Raw genomic sequence first — 25,497 nt, 5'->3', positions numbered from 1 at the left:
ACTTCACCATAACACACCGGCGCACGAGACTTTGAACGAAATGCGCACCAACGCACAAACACTGTGCGCGGGACTTAGAACAAAACGCGCACAACCATCTCCGACAAAGCGTCGCGCTGTACTGGTGGTTTTGTACGCGTAGGAGGGGGGACATACGGAGCGATGGTTCGATGCTGTAGTGTAAGCGAGACAACACGATGTGACGAGCAGCTCCAAGTTGTTGAGCTCGCTGAAAGACACATACACATTCACAGACGGCTCGTCAAAGCACGGTATTTGTATAGGTGTTAGTGAAGCGTGCGTGTAAAACAGAATGCGAACTCTCATCGCAGCGCGTTTCTCCTTGCTTCCTCAAGCTTCCTCATACCCCTCGGCCTGAATCACTCCAAATTTGGGGTCTCATTGTTTGCGTGGTGAGATCGCTGAAAGAAGACACACACATTCACAGACGGCTCGTCAAAGCACGGTATTTGTATTGGTGTTAGTGAAGCGCGCGTGTAAAACAGAATGCGAACTCTCATCGCAGCGCGTTTCTCCTTGCTTTCTCAAGCTTCCTCATACCCCTCGGCATGAATCACTCAAAATTTGGGGTCTCATTGTTTGCGTGGTTTTGTTTGTATGGTGAGCAAATCTATCGCCGATGATTGCTCTAATGAGATGATCAAGCAACAGCCGCTCACATGATGAAATCATGATGAGGTCGGATTTTGGAGTGAGTAAAAATATCTTCCCCACATCGAGCCGCCATTGTGTTGTGATTTTAGAAGAACATTGGATCATCTACGAATTATTTACATTTGTAAAACGTGCAATAGTTGACCGCGGTCTACATTTCTCGATTCTTTTGTTGAAAGAGCATATCAAATATCCCAAATCAGTTAAAATATAGTGACATGTTGTATCAGACACACGATGCTTTGAAGAAAACGTGAGGGCAAACATGGGAAGATGATGAACATCTTCCCGTACCAATAATTGATTCGCAGCCTATAGATAAGTGTAAAATACCCAACAGAGTGCTATTGTGAATGTAAAAAAAGTTTTAAAATTGCAGAGGGTGATTCTTTCTGCATGACAGACATCAACAAAAAATTAAGCAGCGTTTGACGATGAAGAAGATACCCAATTGTGCGATGACCATTAACCGTTAACGTTGAAAATCAAGAGGAATATTACATGTATTGAAAATATCTAGAGAGAATACGCATCGAGTCGAATTTAAAACGGAAAATATTGGTGCACAAAAGACGAAAATAATGGCGAATGAAACGAGTGCGGCAGGGCCGCAACACCATCTAATATTACACGATAGGCCATAGTTTGGATTGTGTGTGATTTTTATCAATGGCGGATTAAGACGAGTGGAGGCTCTAAGCGGTCACACGAAAGTAGAGGCTTGATTGAAGCGTCTAGCAGGGGATTGTATCAAATGTCATAGTCAGAGAAGGATTGAGTAGCAATTTTACTTGTGAGCGGGGCGTAGGTGCCATTTTTGGGGCCCCTGGCCGACACAGATATTCACAGATATATTAAACAGCTGAATACGATGTTACACATTAAAACTGAGGGAAATACACATCTAATCAATCACTTAAAAAAAAGTATAATTGTATGGATTTGTGATGTATTTTGTATTTTTGACCTGCATGCACAATTATAAAACATTCCTATGGATCACAGAAAGGCTTAAAGCCTAAAGGCCTGCCTAATAAGCTTGAAAATAACACTCGGCAAAGATCCCTATAAAAGCTGAATAAAAACACGTGCTTTAAATGGCTTGTAGTGTAAATTGAGTGGCAGAGCCGGCTGGCTACATGTACGTAACATGTGCTGTTTTGCAGTGTTCTTAAATCCTCCGTTATTTTCAAATTCATCCATGCTTAGAGAGTGTACACTCCTTTTCCATTGCTAGTCACATTAAAATTGCTCCAGCCATTATTTGCACTTGAAGGATTTATACATTCTGTTTTGCACAAATTTTCTCCAAATCTTTTTTCTTTGTCTAGCCTGGATCCTAAATCAGCAGCTACCATTAAAAAAGAATCAAATTTAGTTTCCACAATTCACGAAAACAAAATTCATTACTTGCAATATCCATCGTTTGCTCTTCATCATCCATTGATGTTTCTCAAACTCCATGCAATCATTCAAGGTAACACGATATCATCGTAAATAATTTCACTTGTGCGTTGATCTATTTCTGCTTCCAGGTTCGATGCGTCTACTAGTGCCTTTTTAACGACCTAAATTTCGAAGCCTTCAATGGTTTACATGTTTAATATGGCTGTTCTGACTTGATGTACTGCGGATCAAATCCAACCATGGCAGTACAACAAGTCAACAGATAAACTGAATAGAAAGGAAGAGTCAGAGTGTACGACGATGATTGCACTGACTTTCCCCTTCTTTTTTTCTCACAGCACGCTGCTCATAGTGAGATCGCTTTCGTCTGAAAAGCCCCAAATGACAATCCAGCCTGCTCTCACTATGGCGAGCTCAATGACAGCTGATTCAACCCATACTGAGAGGCTATCATCTTTTCCTCCTGCGTACTGAGCAAGCTTGTTTTTCCCTCGCTGAGGCGAGCTGATTCCCGTCCGGCAAAATTAGTGTATTTTTTGAGTGATTTGAGTACCGTCCCCCGTTAGCAGTTACTCTTGGAGGAATGAGTTACACCCTCGCACGAGCCCCCCCTCCCCACCCGTAACGCACGGTGCGCTCTGCAGTTCTCAATGTGTTCGTGTTTTTTTCCAGTCATGCTACCAACACATCCAAAGATATTTGTTTCTTTCGTTTCTCGTTTTCTTTCGTGCATAGACACGATCGCAAATGCGCACTTATTCTAACAACAAATACAAACACGGTCATTTTTTATTTCATTAAACACTTTATTCCAACATAAAGTACACTTTCACAACACATTTAGAATCCTTCATACTTACGAATGGCGTCGTACTGTAAAGTACCGGGTCGAGCCAGGCTGCGGGAAACTTGTCGACAATATGTGTTGCCTCTGTTCAGCAAATTCTTACCTGTCGATCCACGCACTGCATGTGCGTCTGTGCTCATTGTTTGTTCACTTCACACTTCACCATAACACACCGGCGCACGAGACTTTGAACGAAATGCGCACCAACGCACAAACACTGTGCGCGGGACTTAGAACAAAACGCGCACAACCATCTCCGACAAAGCGTCGCGCTGTACTGGTGGTTTTGTACGCGTAGGAGGGGGGACATACGGAGCGATGGTTCGATGCTGTAGTGTAAGCGAGACAACACGATGTGACGAGCAGCTCCAAGTTGTTGAGCTCGCTGAAAGACACATACACATTCACAGACGGCTCGTCAAAGCACGGTATTTGTATAGGTGTTAGTGAAGCGTGCGTGTAAAACAGAATGCGAACTCTCATCGCAGCGCGTTTCTCCTTGCTTCCTCAAGCTTCCTCATACCCCTCGGCCTGAATAACTCCAAATTTGGGGTCTCATTGTTTGCGTGGTGAGATCGCTGAAAGAAGACACACACATTCACAGACGGCTCGTCAAAGCACGGTATTTGTATTGGTGTTAGTGAAGCGCGCGTGTAAAACAGAATGCGAACTCTCATCGCAGCGCGTTTCTCCTTGCTTTCTCAAGCTTCCTCATACCCCTCGGCATGAATCACTCAAAATTTGGGGTCTCATTGTTTGCGTGGTTTTGTTTGTATGGTGAGCAAATCTATCGCCGATGATTGCTCTAATGAGATGATCAAGCAACAGCCGCTCACATGATGAAATCATGATGAGGTCGGATTTTGGAGTGAGTAAAAATATCTTCCCCACATCGAGCCGCCATTGTGTTGTGATTTTAGAAGAACATTGGATCATCTACGAATTATTTACATTTGTAAAACGTGCAATAGTTGACCGCGGTCTACATTTCTCGATTCTTTTGTTGAAAGAGCATATCAAATATCCCAAATCAGTTAAAATAAAGTGATATGTTGTATCGGACACACGATGCTTTGAAGAAAACGTGAGGGCAAACATGGGAAGATGATGAACATCTTCCCGTACCAATAATTGATTCGCAGCCTATAGATAAGTGTAAAATACCCAACAGAGTGCTATTGTGAATGTAAAAAAAGTTTTAAAATTGCAGAGGGTGATTCTTTCTGCATGACAGACATCAACAAAAAATTAAGCAGCGTTTGACGATGAAGAAGATACCCAATTGTGCGATGACCATTAACCGTTAACGTTGAAAATCAAGAGGAATATTACATGTATTGAAAATATCTAGAGAGAATACGCATCGAGTCGAATTTAAAACGGAAAATATTGGTGCACAAAAGACGAAAATATTGGTGAATGAAACGAGTGCGGCAGGGCCGCAACATCATCTAATATTACATGATAGGTCATGGTTTGGATTGTGTGTGATTTTTATCAATGGCGGTTTAAGACGAGTGGAGGCCCTAAGCGGTCACACGAAAGTAGAGGCTTGATTGAAGCGTCTAGCAGGGGATTGTATCAAATGTCCTAGTCAGAGAAGGATTGAGTAGCAATTTTACTTGTGAGCGGGGCGTAGGTGCCATTTTTGGGGCCCCTGGCCGACACAGATATTCACAGATATATTAAACAGCTGAATACGATGGTACACATTAAAACTGAGGGAAATACACATTGTTGGGGAGTGCCCTCGTGTAGACGGCCTTACAGATGCAGATGCTGCATGGGCCTCCTTCTCTCAGGTGACAGGGACTGCCGATTATGGAGGTACGCCTTGAAGATTTAACGGAAGAGTGCCAACTTGTACTAAATTTGAAAATGGATAGCGCAATGATAGAAAAAAACACCTATAGAAAAAGTGTTAGCAGTAGCAAAGAGCAATGATCGACAATATGGTAGAAGACAAAATGGTTACGAGAATATTCAACACACACAACAGCCAAACTATCAGCATGGCCGCGCTAGAAGCTGCTGGCTGTGTGGAGGCGACCATCATGCAATAAAGTGCAATCTTAAAAATTATAAATGCTCCATTTGCAACACTATGGGACACAAAGAAGGCTACTGTAGCTCGGCATTTCGTTGGAACACGAGCAGAAGAAAAAGTGCGATCAGAAGCGTTACGATTATGGAAGTTGAAAGCGGGCGAAGAAGAAACATCGATGTGCTGATAAATCGAACTAGGGTGAGAATGATGGTGGATACCGGCGCAGACATAACCATCGTTTCATCGAGATTGTGGCAACAGATGGGGGAACCAGTGTTGAAACCACCAAGGATAATGGCAAGAACGGCATCGGGGGAGCAGCTGCAACGCAAAGATTGTTTGATACGAGTGGCCTCGGAGAACCTCTCACTTTTTGGAAGAGATGCGATGGACATTTTCAACCTCTGGAACGTACCGCTGGCAGCTGTTTGAAACCAACTGTCTTCGGTGAGCATGGGTTCTAACTATTTTAAAGATTTTGAAGATCTATTTTTAGATGAACCAGGATGCTGCAAGAAAGGAAGAATCCAGTTGGTCCTAAAAGAAGGCGCGATTCCAGTTTTTCGTCCTAAGAGACCGGTGGCGTACGCTATGATGGCAGCTGTTAATGGAGAATTGGATCGGCTGGAGCGAGAGGGAATTATCACCCCCGTAGATTATTCGTCATGGGCCGCGCCTATTGTGGTAGTGCGCAGGGCCAACGGATCAATACGCATCTATGGAGACTATTCTACGGGGCTGAACGATGCGTTGCAACCCCATCAGTATCCGATTCCGCGCCCTGAAGACATTTTTACCGCATTAGGACAGTCGAAAATTTTTAGTCAAATAGACCTATCAGACGCTTTTCTCCAAGTAAGGGTAGAGGAAAATTGTCGCGAGCTCCTTACCGTGAATACCCATAGGGGTTTATATGTAAACAATCGCCTTCCACCCGGTATAAAATCTGCGCCAGGGGCCTTCCAGCAACTCATGGACACTATGTTGTCGGGATTGAATGATGTGGCCGCATACCTGGATGATATCGTAGTAGGTGGAGTTGATGAAACCACACACAGACAAAATCTGCGAGCAGTGTTTACCATCCTTCGTGAGCATGGGTTTAAGATTAGACGAGAGAAATGTACGTTTATGAAAAAGGAGATAAGGTATTTAGGAAATATTTTGGATCGTAACGGGTTGCGACCAGACCCTACTAAGGTTGAGGCTATACTCAAGATGCCGGCTCCAAAGCAGCTATCTGAGATGCGATCCTTCTTAGGTGCAATCAATTTTTACGGTCGATTTGTACCACTAATGCGCAATCTGCGGTACCCCTTGGATGAGTTGTTGAAAAAAAAGGGGCATTTCAGTGGACTCCTGAGTGTCAAAATGCTTTAAAATGTTCAAACGAATTTTAAAATCGGATCTACTTTTGACACATTACGACCCAAGTAAAGAAATTATAGTAGCTGCTGATGCTTCTTCTGTAGGCGTCCGAGCGACAATTAGCCATCGCATGGAGGATGGAACCTTGAAAGTAGTACTTGCTGCGTGCATTGACAAAAGCAGAAATGAACTACAGTCAGCCAGATCGCGAGGGTTTAGCCGTGATATTTGCTGTTACAAAGTTCCACCGCATGATTTATGGACGTAGATTCATGTTACAAACGGATCATGCTCCGCTGTTAAGAATTTTTGGTGCACGCACAGGTATACCAATTTACACAGCAAATAGGCTCCAGCGTTGGGCTTTAACGTTGCTGCTATATGATTTTAAAATTGAGTACGTGCCAACAGACAAATTTGGTAACGCTGATATATTGTCCCGACTGATAGAAGAACACGAGCACCCAGAAGAAGATTATGTTATAGCGAGCATCGAATTAGACAAAGACATGAATGCTATTATTGATAACGTAACTAAAGCAATGCCGCTAACATATAGCGATGTTAGGGAAGCAACTAAAAGAGATCCTACGTTGACAAAAGTATCAAAGTACATTCAGGAAGGTTGGCCTCAGAGAAAATAAAACGACATAATGTTGAGAAGCTTCCAGGCACGAAACGAAGCATTAAGCACACTTAGAGAATGCATCTTATTTGGAGAGCGATTGGTCGTTCCAGAAGCATTGCGTAGGAAATGTTTGAGACAACTACACCTTGGACACCCCGGAATACAGCGTATGAAGTCACTGGCGCGAAGCTATGTTTACTGGCCTGGTTTAGACTCGGAAATAGCTGAGTTAGTGAAGTCGTGTCCACAGTGCGCAGCAGCAGCAAAATCTCCTCCACATAGTACGCCAATAGCCTGGCCCACTACGTCTGCTCCGTGGCAAAGAGTGCATGTGGATTATGCGGGACCAATCGATGGATTTTATTATCTCCTAGCAATCGATTCTTTCTCAAAGTGGCCAGAGATAGTGCAAACGACCAAAATCACGACTCTAGCAACGATTCGTATTTTACATGGATTATTTGCAAGGCTGGGTATGCCGAATGTACTAGTTAGTGACAATGGCACTCAGTTCTCAAGTGCGGAATTTGGAGAATTCTGTACCACCAACGGGATAGAACATATTAGAACCGCTCCTTACCACCCCTAGTTGAATGGACAGGCGGAGCGATTCGTAGACTCTCTTAAGCGAGGGCTAAAAAAATCAGCGAGGGAGGAGCATCGGCTCAAGAGTCACTGGACATCTTTTTATTGATGTATAGAAGCTCACCCAATAGGCAGTTCGAAAACGGCAAATCACCAGCGGAACTGATGCTTGGGAGAAGAATGCGTACCTGCATGGAATTGCTTCGTATACCTCCCGAGTCTGAACCAGAATCTCCCGTGCCTCAACATCGCGTTCGCTGTTTCAAACGAGGCGATTTGGTATACGCGAAGGTCTATGCACAAAACAAATGGAAATGGAAAAAAGGTGTTATAGAAGACAGGATGGGGAAGGTCATGTACCAAGTAGTCGATGAAGAAGGAAACATATTTCGGTCACATATTAATTAGTTAAATCCTCGTTACACTAATTCTTATACCCTTGCAAATTCTTCCAGCACATACACACCGTTTAAACGTGCCTTGGATATGAGTATCTTGATGGATGGTAACGTGGCTATAACCAGACCAGACCCGGCTCCAAATGTCTGCGCGCAACCGTCCGATTCGACACTAGCAAGCGCAGCAGCTACGTGCTCCCCAACACCGCAGGTTCCTTGTTCACCACCATCAAGAGAGATTGCCATACGTTCGGAAACATTCCCGGAAGACATGCATAGTGAGCCTGCGATGCCAGTGCAGCCTCTACGCCGTTCTTCCCGAACACGAAGATCGCCGCGTTGGATGGCTATGTACAAACCGTATTAAAGCTGGGGGGATGTTGGGGAGTGCCCTCGTGTAGACGGCCTTACAGATGCAGATGCTGCATGGGCCTCCTTTTCTCAGGTGACAGGGACTGTCACCTCGAGACGAAGCAAGCACGAAGAGGACACTCCCCCACGAGCCGAGCCGAGAGATAGACGTGAGCGGGTCTCCGTCTAAGGATTTGTAGATTATAAGTTTCATCGTAATAGATATAAGTTTTATAATCAGAGACTGTTTATGTTTTGTTTACCGTCAAGTAAAGTTGAGAACGTAGACATAACACACAGCTAATCAATTAGTTGATTTTGCCATGACTACCAGTCGAGTTAACCTGGATGACAATTTTAGCACGGAAAATCGGGTTGACATTTGATGCAAGTCGCTTTCCGTTCCGCTTTTCAGACGAAAGCGATCTCACTATAAGCAGCGTGCTGTGAGAAAAAAAGAAGGGGAAAATCAGTGCAATCATTGTCATGGTAGTCATGGCGAAAAAAAAGGTATTCCCCTCTTTCACTTTTTTCCACCGTTACCATCCCTAGTACACTCTGACTCTTCCTTTCTATTCAGTTTATCTGTTGACTTGTTGTACTGCCATGGTTGGATTTGATCCGCAGTACATCAAGTCGGAACAGCTCTATTAATTATTCTTGATTTTCAACGTTAACGGTTAATGGTCATCGCACAATTGGGTATCTTTTTCATCGTCAAACGCTGCTTAATTTTTTGTTGATGCCTGTCATGCAGAAAGAATCACCCTCTGCAATTTTAAAACTTTTTTTACATTCACAATAGCACTCTGTTGGGTATTTTACACTTATCTATAGGCTGCGATTCAATTATTGGTACGGGAAGATGTTCATCATCTTCCCATGTTTGCCCTCACGTTTTCTTCAAAGCATCGTGTATCTGATACAACATATCACTATATTTTAACTAATTTGGGATATTTGATATGCTCTTTCAACAAAAGAATCGAGAAATGTAGCGGTCAACTATTGCACGTTTTACAAATGTAAATAATTCGTAGATGATTCAATGTTCTTCTAAAATCACAACACAATGGCGGCTCGATGTGGGGAAGATATTTTTACTCACTCCAAAATCCGACCTCATCATGATTTCATCATGTGAGCGGCTGTTGCTTGATCATCTCATTAGAGCAATCATCGGCGATAGATTTGCTCACCATACAAACAAAATCATCTCGCCTCAGCGAGGGGAAAAAACAAGCTTGCTCAGTACGCAGGAGGAAACAATGATAGCCTCTCAGTATGGGTTGAAGCAGCTGTCATTGAGCTCGCCATAGCGAGAGTAGGCTGGATTGTCATTTGGGGATGTATTGGTGAGAAAGAACACCATAAGCCCACCTGATATATACAGGCGGTCCCCGAGATACACGGTTCATGGGGACCGAAATCGGCCGCAAACTACGAGATACGCGGTATTTCCGCGTATGTCGAATCTTGTGATTTCCAGCCAAAATATCACTAATTTTCGAGCAATTTTGCAAGTACGGGGTGGTTTTAGCCACCAAATTAATTATTTGATATGTTTCTAATGAATTGAACAGTTTTAAACCTTTTGAAATGGTATTTTACATTCGATCAATACGAAAATTATTTGGTATTTCACAATGGATGTGTCAAATCAGTACAATTCCCAAATGACAATCGGACAGCATCTCACTATAGCGAGCCCGATGTCAGCTTGACGTTTCCATACTGAGACGCTGTCTTCGGCTGCCTCCTCCATACTGAGCAAGCATTGTCTTTCTCATCGGCATGGTGAGTAACAGAAGTTTGTATGGTGAGCATTCTGGTTAGCGCCAAATTTTCTCATGAGACGATCTGGCGCGCCCCGTCGATTCGATGAGATGCCTTACCACATGATAGTGAGGTCGGATTTTGGATCGGCTGCCGATCTTGCTCATATGAGTTGAACGGTCTGCCGTATGGTGAGGGCTCCGTGTGTGGCTGTGTGATGTATGTGTGCATATGTGATGATTCGCGAGACGGCATAAAGTGTTTTGTTTGGAAGAAGGTTTCGTGCTGAAATTTAAAATTAGTGCGATTCCCTGTGCAATATACCGGTTTTGTGGCAATAATACAGTGTTTATTTAGTTCATTTTACTGCAGTGCAAGTTTTTTGCAAGATATATCCGTGATAAGCCGAACGTATAAAGAAGGAAGAAAGCAGTGAGACAACAGGGTGACATCAAAATGCAATAGCTGGATTAACCAGATAAGTATAAGAAATTATCATTTAAAACAGTGGAAGATGTTCGGAACAGGAATTGTTAAAAGATTAATTAGTTATGCTTTGTCGTCCTAATGTTTCAGATTCTTCTACAGCGGATATTTGATGGCAAAAAGCGAGTGAAAAAAGAATGCAACTATGGACGGACGGCATAAACCAACTCGATTAAACTACTATACATACCCGTCGTTATCGTTGTACCAACAATTATAAGGGAAATTATACTGTGAAGGTAAAAAACCAGACTTCTTTTTATTGAACCTACTAAAAATAATATTACTAATGCATTTTGTTTCTTTATTTAGCGTATGCTGCACAAAATTGTCCCGGTCTGCCAACCATTTCCTCGCGCCCTTCTGATTCGATTGCTCATGATCAGACTGTGCAATTTTAAAATGGTAAGTTCATCCAAACTATACCTTTCCAGTACATGGTAAATTTTGACGTAATTAAATAAATAAAAAAATAATATGGTCATTTCAGCATACATAACGGAATGCAGCTTACTTTTTGACAACGATTTTTTTCCAAGTTTCATAAGACGTTCAAGTGCTATCGCTATGAGCTGAAATTTTAATATAATAGACATATGAGGAAAGGGTCAAAACAGTAGCTAGATAGGATAACATACAATACGAAAATCATGCCCAGCATCGTGCTATCTATCAACCAAACACATCATTAATAGACATGCTCATTATAGACTCGCAGGACGACTACATTTGTCCCGTCGATTACAAGCAGATAGGATAATATAGAAGATAGGATAGGATATTTAGTCAAATGAGATCAAAGCTATATGTTTAATTCAGAGAAGGTATTGTAACATAATGGTACACGAAAGATTGAAAAAGGGTAAGGCGGCAAATACACGACGCGCGTTTCCGCGCCCGCGGAAACGCGTATAAAATCCAGCCATAGGAATTAAATGTCATTCGAATGTGCTACAACGGAAACGCAGAGATGCTCATTCTGAATATCTCTGCGGAACTGTTATGCACGTTTGAACGCGCCCGCGGAAACGCATATCGTGTATTTGCGGCCTAATATATATTAAACTAAATCAAGCTATTTATTATACTAATATTTAGGGATAGTATAGCTGGAGTGCAAGTTCAAGTATACAATCATACACGTTACCCGGCCCTCTGGTACTAATCTAACACGACATCCAACATAAAAAAAATATTCCATTCATTCAACAGGTTCGAGTCTTTTTTGTTCGAGATGTCTAGCGGAGCACCTCCATATAAATCTATACGTTTCTTCGAGTTGGATGTCTGGTTCGATTGGTGCCTAAGGGTCGGGTTTAACAAAACATAATTTTACGGTTAGTATTATACACGCAAAGAACACAGATTAAGCGTATTACCAATATATTTGACTAATAGTTATATTTACTTTACTAAACTTTAGTTCAACGTATACATATATTGCGCTATATAATACAACTTAAATAAAGCAAATCATCCCCACAAATCAGGGCTTCTTTTCAAATTTATCTCATCCGTATTAGTTTTTATCGCATTTTATTTTTAAAACTTTATCGATTTGGTGTAATGACCTGCTCCATCATGCCAGCCTATTACAACGTTTGAGACTCATTCAATACGACGCAGCTGGATAAATCAGTCATTGCAGCCGGACGGGGCTCGATCCACTCTATACAGGTGTCCCCCGAGATACGTCTGTATTTGGGACCGAAAAAATGTCCCAAAGCAAGGCGTAAGTTGAAAAAGTCGTATGTCGAATATCTCTGAATATAAAGTTTATAACTGAAGTTGAAGAGTTGAAATTTATGATATCGTGTATTTTATTTAAAATAATGTTCGATAATGTAATAATTATATTTTAAAACCGTACACAATAAAGATATTCAAGATCGGGCAGTTTTGGAATCTTTGGAAATGTGTGTATAACGTTTATCAGCCCAGATATTCAAAACAATACATCAATTTCTTGTCAATGACAACTTTTAACTGTCAAAATCAAAATCGTCGTATCTGCGAATCGTCGTAACTCGAGGGGGTCGTAACTCGGGGGACGCCTGTACTTGAACCTACGACTCCGCGACGGACATGTCCTACTCCACACTAACCGTATTTGACGATCCAAAATTTACCACCATTAATCTGAAATACCAAGCAAAAATAATTTTAATGAAATTACATAATAAACAAAAAAACACCATAAATACCTATATAATCCAGATTTAGGTTGATCTTTGTTACTAACTATAAAACCAGAACAGAAATCTAAAACATACGCTTCAAAAAGCACCTACAAATTATTCAAAAAAAAATCTTACACACATATAAAGCACTACCAATTATACAACAGTACCTTACCGCGTAACAGGCTATGCATGATTTTACTGCACTACCGTCGTTCATTGAGCGCCGCATTTTGCTGCTTTGTAACTGCATCGTCCTAGCGCGCGAGGAACAGCCTATGTACAGCACACCCGGGATGATGAACATCAGCACATGGATCGACACCAGCCACACCGCGGTTAAATTCAACACAATAAAAGTTTACACACTGTCCCTTCCACCCACTTTCCACCAGTAACTTCCACACGCAGCACAAAATTCACACCGACACACAATACCACACAACACACACCGCAGGTACAACAGATATGACGTATATGCAGCCATGGCCACACGAAACAAGAACGCACTTTGAAAGGCGTGAGATTTGACTTTTTTTCGATAATTCACTATGGTTACTCACCATGGCTTTCTCACTACTGATTCGCTCACCTCTGAGAAGATCGGATTTTCTATTCAATCCGATCCAAAATCCGATCCTGTCAAAAATTTGACATTTTTTGGCCAATTTTTAGGGGGTCCCATTGTCATTTGGGTTTGCTCAAGAAGGGTCAAATTTGGAAAACCGCGTATCTCTGAATCCGCGTATAAGAGGTACCGTGTATCTCGGGGACCGCATGTACACTCACTTTGGTTAAATGTTTGCGTTTTCAACAGAGCTCTTGCCGAAATCTGCCAATATAATCTGGACACACTGGCCCGCAGGGCAAAAGCTCGCTCGAAAGGTCAATAACCGTCGCAAAACGTCAAAAACGACCGTCGCCAGCGCCTCGGTATCGTTGCGAGTTTCGCTCGCTGGCGACGTCGGTTTGCAGCAAGGTGTGTTTATTTAGAAGGTGAATTATTAGCGCGTTTGCCGGGCGCCATCATTGAGTATTGTTATGTCAAATTCAAGGTTATTATACTCTATACAGGTTACGACAGAGCGATTGAGAGGGTCACCATTTTGTTAACCTTGTTTACAATTTGTCTGTCAAAATCGACGCCGGTCAGCTGAATAAACAACTTGGAATAAACAATATTAATAAGATTGCAGAAGCTGAAACTAACGATTCAAGTTCTTCATCCTACCACGTTCCATCGTTAATAGAATACGACTTCTTTGTTGGCTTGTTCTTTGTTGGCCTGAGTAAGTTCTGCTAAATTGCCAAGGGTTTCATCGCATTGCTTACCCAGTACCGTTTGCTCTCCAGGTTTGATATTACAGTCACAGCTTCAGGGGACGAGGGTTTATGCAGTCTAGCAGCAGCATTGTAAAAAAGGGTGAGAAATTATGCAGTCCTGAACGCGACCCTACTGCGATGTGTGGGAAGCCACGAGGCTCCATTCCGATTCGCCACAATCGTCGGGTTCAGGGGTGATCGTTTATTTTTATTTATTTATTTATTTACATAACTGCTGTCTGAAATTAATTCTTAACAACAAACCTATTAACTAAACTTATTAAATATTTGCTCGGAGGATGGATCGGAAGGATGGTAAGGAGAGGTGATGGTCAAACAGGTGTGCGCAGGAATTAAACAATCTCACAGCACGTAATAAAGGATCATTTAAACCAACTGAAGTGCGTCGATTTGGAATAAATAAAGGAGCACGAGGGCGTAAGAAACGAGTTGGAACATAGAAATGCAGGGATGAAAGAATGATTTGTGAATCCACAGCATTAGATATGAGCGAAGCAACAAACATTATTTGGGAAATGTGACGGCGTTTTGCTAATGAGTCCAGACCCAACAGATGGCATCTTTGCTCATAGTCCGGTAGGGTGTCTGACGTGTAGCCGGGCATTTTGCTCACCATATACCGAGTAAATGATCTCTGCACTCTTTCTAAGCGGTCAATCGATGTAAATGAGCTGGGGCACCAAACAACAACACAGTATTCCAAAATCGGTCTTACTAACGAACAATATAACGCTTTTAAACACAGAGGGTCGGTTATGCGGATTGAAAAACGTTTTATCATACCGATTGTTTTACGAGCCTTTTTAACGGTAACATCAATGTGATCGAGGAATGATAACCTGCTATCGAAAGTTACACCAAGATCTTTTATCGAGAGTACACGATTTATTGCTATACCCTCGAAGTTATAAGCAAACGTAACGGGACAACGTGAACGACTGAAGGACATGACATGACATTTTTCGGGGCATAGAACTAGCTGGTTCGATGAGCACCATGATGCAAATCGGTTGAGGGTGTTTTGGAGCGATGCGCAGTCATCAACAGACGATATAGATTTAAAAATCTTTAAGTCATCTGCATAACAAAGAAAACAATCGTGTGGAATGGCAGAGATAACATCATTTATAAATAAAACGAACAATAAAGGACTCAACACGCTACCTTGAGGCACTCCCGATTTGGATGAAAAGGATTTGGAAAAGCAGGAGTTTAGTTTAACACGAAAAGAGCGATTGCTGAGAAACGAATCAAGCCAACGAATGTGTGAGTCAATGAAACCCATTTTGGATAGTTTCGCAAGAAGGATAGGGTGAGGAATACGGTCAAAGGCTGCTTTAAAGTCAGTATAAACGATATCAACCTGAGAACCGCTGTCTAAACTAGAAGTGATAACGGAAGTCAAGGAAATAAGGTTTGTCAAGGTAGAACGTTTAGGAAAGAAACCGTGTTGCTGAGGTATAATGCAGTTTCTTGCAATAAAGAGGATATGTGAGTGAACTATAGATTCAAATATTTTGGAGCTTGCACAGAGGATGCTGATTCCACGATAATTGGTAGCATTTTCACGATTACCTTTCTTAGGGATAGGAGTAATATGAGCTAATTTCCATGTGTCCGGAAATGAACATGAGTTAATGGATATACGGTACAGTTTTAATAGGAGAGAACCAAGTACATTATTGCATTTCTTGTATACTGCTGCTGGAATGCCATCTGGACCGGGATTATATGACTGTTTAAGATTTTTTATTGCTTGTAAAACTGTGCTAAGGTGTAAGTTTAGATTACTGTCGTTGATTATATCGGTGGGCGTGTTATGAGTGCTATTGGAGATTGATGCTTTGATTTTGCTTGATTCGGCATACACACTTGAAAAATGTTCAGCTAGAAGGTTGCAGCAGCCGTCAGTACCGGATGCAGAGAGATTGCCAAGAGTTAGATGAGAAGGGATATCATTAGATTTACGACGTTTATCAGCATATCCCCAAAAGGCTTTAGGGTGTGTTTTAAATTGTGCTTGCACTCGGTGGACGTAAGATCTAAAGCAGGCCCTGTTATATATGCGATATGCATTAGAGGCGTATTTGAATATGCGCTTATGATGAGGATCTCGCATGTCTTGATAATTACGTAGTGTGCGATTGCGATCTCTTTTGAGGGAGCGGAGAGTAGAGTCAGACCAGGGAGGGGAGTTGTTAGGTTTATAGGTGGGACAGCAGGAGGGGAAAGCCGAGACAATATTAGCATTAAAAGTAGTAACCGCATCGTTAATTGAAATATCTGTATCTAAGAACGACCAGTTAATATTAGAAAGCAAAGCTGATAGTTTAGAGTAATCCATTTTTTTGAAGTTATATCTACGTGTATTTGACGATACTGAGCGCGGAGCCTTTTGAATATTTTCAGAGAGAGAGAATTCTAAAGCTGGATGATAATCATCTGCTCTAAGTAAAGGTGCTACAGCCGATAGCACCTGAGAGTTTATATCAACTGCGCTCTCATTAACAAAAATTAGATCTAATTGACGGCCCAGACTATTTTTGATTCCTGAGATTTGGCGGAGACTACACTCTGTTATTATGTCGCAAAATACATTATGTTGAGCGTTGCTTGATGAGTGTGCATTACTTGAAACATAATAGTTTTCAATGGGCGTCCAAACAACAGAAGGCATATTGAAATCACCTAACAAAAACATTGAATCATTTCTTTTTAGGCGCTGTTGAACCGCATCAATACTATCGCTAAGGCTATTTATCAATAAGTTATTTGCAATCATACCTGGCGGGATATAAATGCCGCCTATAAATAGAGATACTCTCTGCATCCTTATCTTTACCCAGACCATCTCGATGTTGGCTGGAGATGAAATCAATTCGGTGATCAGATCCGTTGCACACGCAATTAGTACACCACCACCACGAGCGTGTACGCTGTTATTAGGAGAGCGGTCGCAGCGATAAATGTTGTATTTGTTACCCGAGAAGAGCGAAGACGGTATTTGTTCGTTTAGCCACGTTTCGGTCAAAACAATGACGTCATAGATGTGATCGCTGAGTACGAGAAGTAACTCATCCAGTTTCGTACGAACGCCACGCACATTTTGATAGTAGATCGTGAGAGTGTTGCGTTTCGATGAGCGATTATTGCGATTGACATATCCTGTTGGAATTCTCTCAGTTGTTGTAGTTATTGATGTCGAGGAATCGTATGTGTGGGTTATAAATTGGATGTGTGAGCAGTGGCCAGCGGTGATGCTATTAGTGTATGATTGTTGGTAGTGGTTGTGACAGGTTTCACGCGTAAAACCGATGTTGTTATTTGTTGTTTGCGGTTATCAATAAATTCCCTGTAGGTTATATTGCATGGCCAAGTGGACGGAGAGAGTGCTTTGTCCCTTAATGCTGACGACATCCCAACTTTGAAAGATACAAATGTTAGTGTGCCAGTATCACGATCTTTCGGTGTCAGCTTGATGATGATGACGTCATCGGTCCCTAGTTGTTCCTTAACGAATGTCTCTACCTCGGATTCGGATACCGAAGGAGCGATACGAGTAAGGTACAACCAAAATCTTGGTGGTGCTGGGGGTACCGTCAAAATAGGGTGAGACGATGTTGGCGGTGCTGCTGTACCCGAAAGAAGTGCAGGGATCACATCCGATGAAGGCGGTGAACGATCGATGAGTCTACGCTTCGATGTGTTGGACAGGTCTTGTTGATGTGTTGTGTGTGCGGTGAGTGATGGTCTGCGCAGTGACGTTGTCGGTGCAAGTGGAGTGGTATGGGTTTGGGCTATTGCTCGCGGAACCATATCAACAAGTGCAGTGGCTAACGCTTTTTTTGTTTCGTCCAAAGCCGAAGCCACGCGCCGCTCAAATTCCTCTATTAATTGCTCTTTGAGAGATGAAAGAGCGGATGCCAGCTCTTGTAGCATCAAGGATCGACCAGTACGTCGCAACTCTAGGCAATCCAAACAAAACCACATGCACTGTGTGTCTGTTTTAGTGAGTTCCTTGTACACGGCACTTGTAACACTAATACAGGAGGTGTGGAACCGGCGTTTACAAACACCATCACACGTGTATGTCGGGTTATCTGGGGTCACAAGGCGCGAACAAGTTACGCAAATATCGGTCATTGTGAGATGCGTTGACACCCGAAAATTTACTGAACTATAACAAGTGTAACAATTCACTGAAGCAGGAGATACTTGGAAAACTGTTATGTTTATGTGGCGACTGTCGGAAGTGATCAAACAGAACAGTGTAGATCATTCACGACGATAATACTGTGGACGAAATTGGAAGGACGTTTGCACTCGATGACGTTTGCAGTGCGACGCTGCTCTTGTTACAGTTCCGGTTCATAGGAAGCGAATCTGGGGGTCGAGGATTCATGCCGCCTCGGGTGCAGCTTCATTTGAGTGCTAGAGCGAAAGGTCGGGAGATAAATGTCGTCCCTGTCGTGATCGATGGACATTTTTCTTTCACAATACACTTTATTTCACTTTTATCAAAACTGTTCTTTTTCTTTATTTCCTCGCTTTCAACCTCCCCACAACCTTACTACGATCGATCAACCACAAGACTGACGTCCGTCTTCTCCAACTTCCTTTACTTTCCGGTTTCGCCCGGCCTGTCTTGCGCTTGACGCTCTTTCGCCTTTTCAAGCAAATTGCTTGATTAATTAATTAAATATTTTCTTGCAACTGTAATTCGATTTTTGTTTTGAATATTATTATTAACCGTTCATATCAGTATTAATCCTTCTCATTCAACTGATATATTAGTTCATCGCCTGCTTCCTTTTTTATATTATTTTTTCGCTGTCCTATCTCAATCCCTACATCCTACGTCACCTCTACTCTTAATCAGCAAATATGGTACATTAGTGTATTTTTGAATCTTTCCGGTATGCGAATGTCTCTCTTAGGTCTAGCTTCTACATTGTTTCTATTATCGGTAACTTGTTGTGAAACAGACATTGGTTGCGTTGTAAAACAATCTTCCTCTGTTAATCCCTGACCCTCGACTGAAGAGTTATCACTAATATTTGGAACGCGCTTGATATCTCGGACATTTCTAGTTAGCTTATTCCCGGACCCGTCTACGATAACAACCTTGGCGCCTTCTCTCGTTAATACCGTGTACCTTTCGTTGGAAAAGGTAGGATCGGTTTTTGTTCTTTGAGCAGTAACTGTTAAAACTATGTCGCCGGTTGCGATGTCATTTTCTTTTGCTCCTCGATGTTTGTCTGCGTACTGTTTACTTATTAGTTTTGATAAGTTGTCATTTTCCCGTACCTCGTATCTATCCGGTTCGTACTTGGACCTCCACAAGCAAGGAAAGGTGCCTCGATACCGCCATCCCACTTGCAGTTCAAAGGGTGTTATTCCCAAACGCGAGTGATGTTTTCGTGTGTTATGAGTATGGACGTACTCGTCCAATGCTATTCTCCAGTTGCTACCTTTTGCTTTTGCTGCTGCTACCGCCTTAATGACACCTTGGTTCTGTCGTTCTACCGCTCCGTTCGACTGTGCGCTTAGGGGTATTGATTTTCTAACCCTAACCCCTTTAGCTTCCCAATATTGAATAAATTCCGAACTCTGAAAAGGAGGCTCATTATCGCTTTGGACGATTAACGGCAACCCCCATATTGAAAAGACTTTAGATAGGGCTGCGTTGGTACTCTTAGCATTTGTCAGTCTCATTTCTGACACGTGCAAATAACGAGAATACGTATCTACGACCAGCAGAAACTCCCCCGATCCAAAACCGTGTAGGGATAGGAAATCGATCTGTAAAATCTCCCACGGTCCGTTAGGTAATTCTCTACATGATAAGGGCATAGGTGGGTTCCTTTTCGAGACTACGATACAGGTCTCGCAATTACTCACATAATCCGCTGCTTCCTTCGACATATTCGGCCACCAAAAGAATTCTCGGAGTATCTTTTTTGTAGCCCCACAACCGACGTGACCTCGATTGGCCGCTTCTAGTGCTCTAGCACGAAGATTTATAGGTAGTACTATAAGATCGCCCTTGAAAACGATAGGTCCTAATGTTTCGAGGTTTTTGCTTTCTGCTTCATATCCCCGGAGGGGTTTAATCCACTTCCCGTTTTGAATTTCCGTTCTAACAGCTTGCAGTTCTTCGTCTGATTCAGATGATGTTTGTATATCTGTCCATGAGATATTCATATCGCCAGCGTCCAGTGCATATAGCAAATGTTTTTCGTTATCTTCATCGAACGCGTCGTCTGTTTGAGACTTACCGATCAATCGTGAAAGTGCATCGGCAACGTTCAAATCTCCGGGTATTCTAGCTACATTTAATTGATATGGTAGAAGACGTAGAGCCCATGCTCTTGCCCTTGTAATCGCTCTGTTGTCCGTACGTTGGCAGCTGCCGAATATAAACTCATTAGCCTCAGAGTCTGTTCTAATTGTGAAGAATTTGTTTATCAAGTAATAGGTAAACCTCTCTACACTCCATACTATTGCCAAAGCTTCTTTCTGCGTATGAGGGTATCTTTTTTCTGATGATGTGAGTGATTTGGAAGCGCAAGCTATTGTATACGAGGTGTTTTAGCGTCGTTAAATTGTACAAGTACTGCACCGAGTCCTGTTGGGGACGCGTCAACATAAAGTTCCGTGGTATCCTTTTCATCAAAATATCCGAGTCTATTAATTGCGTTAAGAGCTTCGCTAGTCAAAAATTTAGATTCATTTTCTTCTTCCCTCGTCCAGTAAAAAGTCTCTGATCTGGCAAGAGTTCTTAGTCTCTCTGTTTTTTCGGCTCTTTTAGGGATGAAACGTTCTGCAAAATTCATTAGCCCTAAAAAACTTTTGACTTCGGATAAGCATTCCGGTCTACGAAAGTTCTCGATGGCTTTTCTCTTGTCGTCCTCAACTCTCCATCCGTCACCAGATAAGTTGAATCCCAGAAATTTAACGGATCTTGCACCGAATATACATTTGCTGTCATTTAAACATTTTAACGTTCCGGTATCTCGTCCCGGACTAATAATAGGTATGTTAGGTGTACCATGTTAAATATAGTTGTAGCTTGTGAAATATATTTTTAACAAGCAACTGTAAGTACTGTCGCTGTATCAATATTATTTATTTTTTATTTATATATAGCTATATTTTTATTCCTAATTCGTCAGTTGAACACCACAACAAATTTTAAGGTGTTAATTCTTTGGAATTTTCTTTTGTGAACAATTTAGAAGAGTGAATAAATTTAGAAAGTGAGTGAATATAAAATCATAGAATTCAGGAAAGAAATATATAATTTGATCGAGCGGTCCGATAAGATCAGATGATTGTATGTCACTTACGATCTCTTTATCACTGGTTGTTTCGGGCATGTTATTGCTGTCCATAATTGCTGCAATCTTCCGTGTCTTAATTGCTGGTGATCCTGCTTCTTCTTCCTCTGCGCGACGTTTGGTTTTATCCTGAAGCCCCTGACGGCATGCACGTTCGATGTGCCCTACGGTGTGGCAGTTGCGACATCTTTTGCTGATGGCGTGGCAGTTCTCAGAAGAATGATAGTTGCTAGTGCATCTTCCACATTGTTCGCAACGACCTCCGGAAGGTCTATTTGATGAAAACCGCGATGGTGTTAGTCTAGGTGCTCCCCTTCCGCTTTGCATGCCCCAATATTTTTGATGGTACAGTGAGTTACCGCGATGGAATCCTCCCATACGAGGCCCATTGTTATGGTAAGAGCTGTTGGACACGGCGGCCACTAGTGCTGATGGTTGGACTTGCGAGCTTTGCTGGTGGGTTCTTGCGAAATTGATATCGTTCATTTGTTCCATTTCGCATTCTCGCACTTTGTCCAAAAGATCTGTTATTGATCCGCGTTTCCTTAGAACTTTTATTCCTGTCTTACGGACTCTTGGATTAGTAGCATGTGCTTGGATCACGTCGACTACTGTTTCTATCAATTGGTTTTCTTTGTAATTGCAGAGCTTTGCTAGGTCAATTATTTTCTTTACGTATGTTAAATCGGACTCGCCGTCATTCTGATTCATGAGCGTAATTTTTGTCGCTGTAGGAAAACGTAATCGTGTGAGCTATAGTATTTATGCAACCTTTCCATTGCATTAGTATACGGAAATAACTGTGCATCGCTCGATGAATCATTCGGTGATGTAGCTTCCAGAGTATCTAATACGGAATAACCTGCTTTCATTTTGAATGCATTCATTTTCATGTTTTCGTTAAAAATGCCTGCGAATTTCATTCCTGCTTCGAGCTGTTCCTTCCATCGTTCGAAAGATTTTTTATCCACTTCTTCTCTTTCCTTGGGAGTACAAGTGGAAATTTGTAACGAGGCGAATGACATCGATGTAAGCATCGAAAGTTCGTTAGTAGACTGTACTGGTGTTTGGATCATTGTCGAGGACCCGTTTGGTTCGGGGTCAAAAGGTTGATTTTCCGAAGGTTCTTCTATCCAGGTGTTATGCCGGATCTTTTTACGAGTTTCCTTAAGTTCTTTCTCCAAGAGGGCATTCTTGTTTTTTCTGCTAATAAAGCCTCCGTTAATGCATCAATGTTGGCCTGTGTCATGCTATGATAAAATATTAACAAAACGCGAAAACAATACCACCATAAATAAATTAACTATAAAGACAAACAAAAATATAGTTCTGTTAAGTATTATGAAACACTTATATAGGAGCTGATACCGTATCGTTCGCGTCAGAAGTTAATACTAGAAGTACACAGCCTGTTCATAAGGCACGAGTTTATGCGTTCCCGAGACGTACGGTTGAATATTTAAGTATAATATTTAAATGGGGGTGTGATGCATAAAGTAAGTTTTTTTTATATTTTTTTTAACCTCAAATTATTTTTGGGTACATATCCGTGAAAAGAGATAAAAACTATTTGTTGTTTGTAAATTGATTTAAAATTATACTATTTATCTCGGGTTCACGTGTCTCGGAAACAAGCTGTGTCTATATCATACATTTTTTTAATATATATATTTTTCGGAAAATTCCTCTCAGGGAAACAGTGTCCTCCCAAGGAACATTTTAAATCTTATCATAGTTTTAACGATGTTGCTACGGACATTTCATTAAGCCTTCTTTTTTCATTTGAAAGTCGTGTTTGACCTCATAAGACTAAAATAAAACTAACTTAAGACTGAAAGGGCCCATCTACAGAACTCTGTTAACACTACTAGTTAAAACCATTTCTAGACCTTTAAAAGTGAGGCGCTAATAAACTATCAAAATAACAACATATTGCTATGGATATGTTCTTGAGATGGCAATGAAGCATTGAATATGAAGTCATAATAATGGTTGAGAGTTATTTGCGTATTTATATGTTGTATTGATATTTTTTCTGATGATCTCGCTCTCGTACGAGCAGAAATCCATGCCAAGAAAATTTCACTGTTGAAATACATTATAATAATTTGAAAAATATCAAAGCGCCTCAATAATATGCAACTTTTAAGTTTGAAAATAGATTACTAAAAAATACAGATTCGTTTTAAATGACCTCAATTTGCACCAAAAGGAGTCTCGTAATAAACATGAAGGTCGAACATGAATAAACATGAATAACGTGAAGGTCGTTTTGGAAATTGCCCTTTTTTTCTATTTGTCATGTAAACTTCGAATTTGTTTTTAAATATATCAACATGGCTGACACATATTGCACACACAAATGAACAATCATATCAATAAAAATGGATCCCATTGGCTTAAGATCAGGAGGACTTTCCAGATCACAAGTTCAGTTGATTTGCAGTGCAATATATGTGGCTAAAATCTTTTTTAAACTGCATATAGCTTTAGGAAGCGCTTGTGCAGACTAATTAGTTTTAAGAATCTCCTCGTACAGGCAGTGTCAGAGATACGTGGAATCTGGTATACTGATTTTTACATAATCGTGCATTTCTCAGTTTTATCCATTTTTATTTATTGATAAAATTAGAAATACATCGAATAATATTTGCAGGGGATAAAACCACCCATTACAAGCAAAAGGAAAATAAATTTAAATATTGTTTGGCTTATTATATTGTTTGGAAAATCCCAGAATACAATTTACAAAGAAGTTAGAAATACTCGGGTTATTAAATTTTTTCGTTAATAGCGTATTTCAAATACAACTTGTATAGCCTGTTTCAAGTTCCCTTCGTCCAACACTTAATATGTATTTAATAAGATCAATTGATATTGATGCCTTAGTCTCAAATAAGAAGTCTTGAAACGAACTTAAGAATACATTTACAGGTTGATTAAAGCCAGCCATCAAAACTCCAATTTTAGTTTGAACTCACAGTCTTATAAGCATCATAGTCTCAAGTAACAAGTCTTTAAACGTGCTTAAGAATGCGTTTACAGGTTGATTAAAGCCAGCCATCAAAACTCCAATTTTAGTTGCAACAGACAGTCTTATAAGCGACTTCAGAACGTTTTAAAGGTTTAACAACTTTAAAGGCTGTTAAGCATCTTCAAAAGACATGTTGAAACTATGTGGCTCAGTGTACTCATAGTAAAGAATGCTTTAAAACATGTTTAAGTGTAAAAGGTATGGGAAATGTTTCTTGGGCTCTCAGGGATACATGGTTAATTTTCAGGAAATTCCTCTCAGGGAAAAAGTGTCCTCTCAGGGATACATGGTTAATTTTTCAAGAAATTCCTCTCAGGGAAGCACCGTCCTCTCAGGGAGCTGGCTGTATTCTTGAATTTTCAATATTGCCAAATCACTCAGGATTTGCTGGTCTAGGTACTGTTTTTTTTTGTTTTGATAAGCGTATTATTGCCTGCATATGCACATGAGTATGTACATGCACACAAGTGCCCGATGCGCACAGGTACGCACGTATATATTACACAGTTATCATATGTATTACATTAAGCTATTAAAATTTAATATATTTTTGATGATAAAACCCCGATCTAAATTACAAATATTAAAACAGTGTAAAAAAAAACGTCTAGCATAAAGAAGATGGTTCGTTGTAAACCTTTTTTTTGTTTTACAATTTTAACCCTCCATTTTATTTACGTGATCGTGTGGTTTTTCGTTACCGGGACACACATATACATACACCCCAAATAACCAAATCGTCCTTAACCCACTGTAAAACCACTTCAAACCCACGTGGGTTTGTGGTGGTCGATTCAGTCGTTAACCCACCAAATTTTAGAACAGTCGGAGCTGCCAGTTCCGATCCGATGTATTTATCTTGTCCACCCTTAACCCACCTTTTCCAAAAATGCTTTGAGGAAAAGTTTGGTCAAGGTTTGGCTTAGGTCAATGTGCTGGACAGGATTTGAACTCCTCGGTTGATTAAATTCATTCACTTACATCACTGCACTTCAACTTCAGCAATATTATTAGTCTGTAAACTATGCACT

General features: G+C 41.1%; 1 long non-coding RNA gene across 1 annotated transcript; it reads left to right on the top strand.

The window, feature by feature from the left end:
- Positions 1 to 10,202: 10,202 nt before the first annotated feature.
- LOC121601860 lies at positions 10,203 to 11,341 on the top strand. The gene is made up of 3 exons (XR_006006211.1): positions 10,203 to 10,807; positions 10,881 to 10,973; positions 11,059 to 11,341. It is a non-coding gene; the product is annotated as an uncharacterized LOC121601860 (long non-coding RNA).
- Positions 11,342 to 25,497: the final 14,156 nt, after the last annotated feature.

This window comes from Anopheles merus, unplaced genomic scaffold, assembly GCF_017562075.2.
Source record: "Anopheles merus strain MAF unplaced genomic scaffold, AmerM5.1 LNR4000206, whole genome shotgun sequence".
In the NCBI taxonomy this organism is placed as follows: Eukaryota; Metazoa; Arthropoda; class Insecta; order Diptera; family Culicidae; genus Anopheles; species Anopheles merus.
The sequence above is the reverse complement of the archived record's forward strand: the minus strand, read 5'-3'. Positions and strand labels throughout refer to the sequence as shown.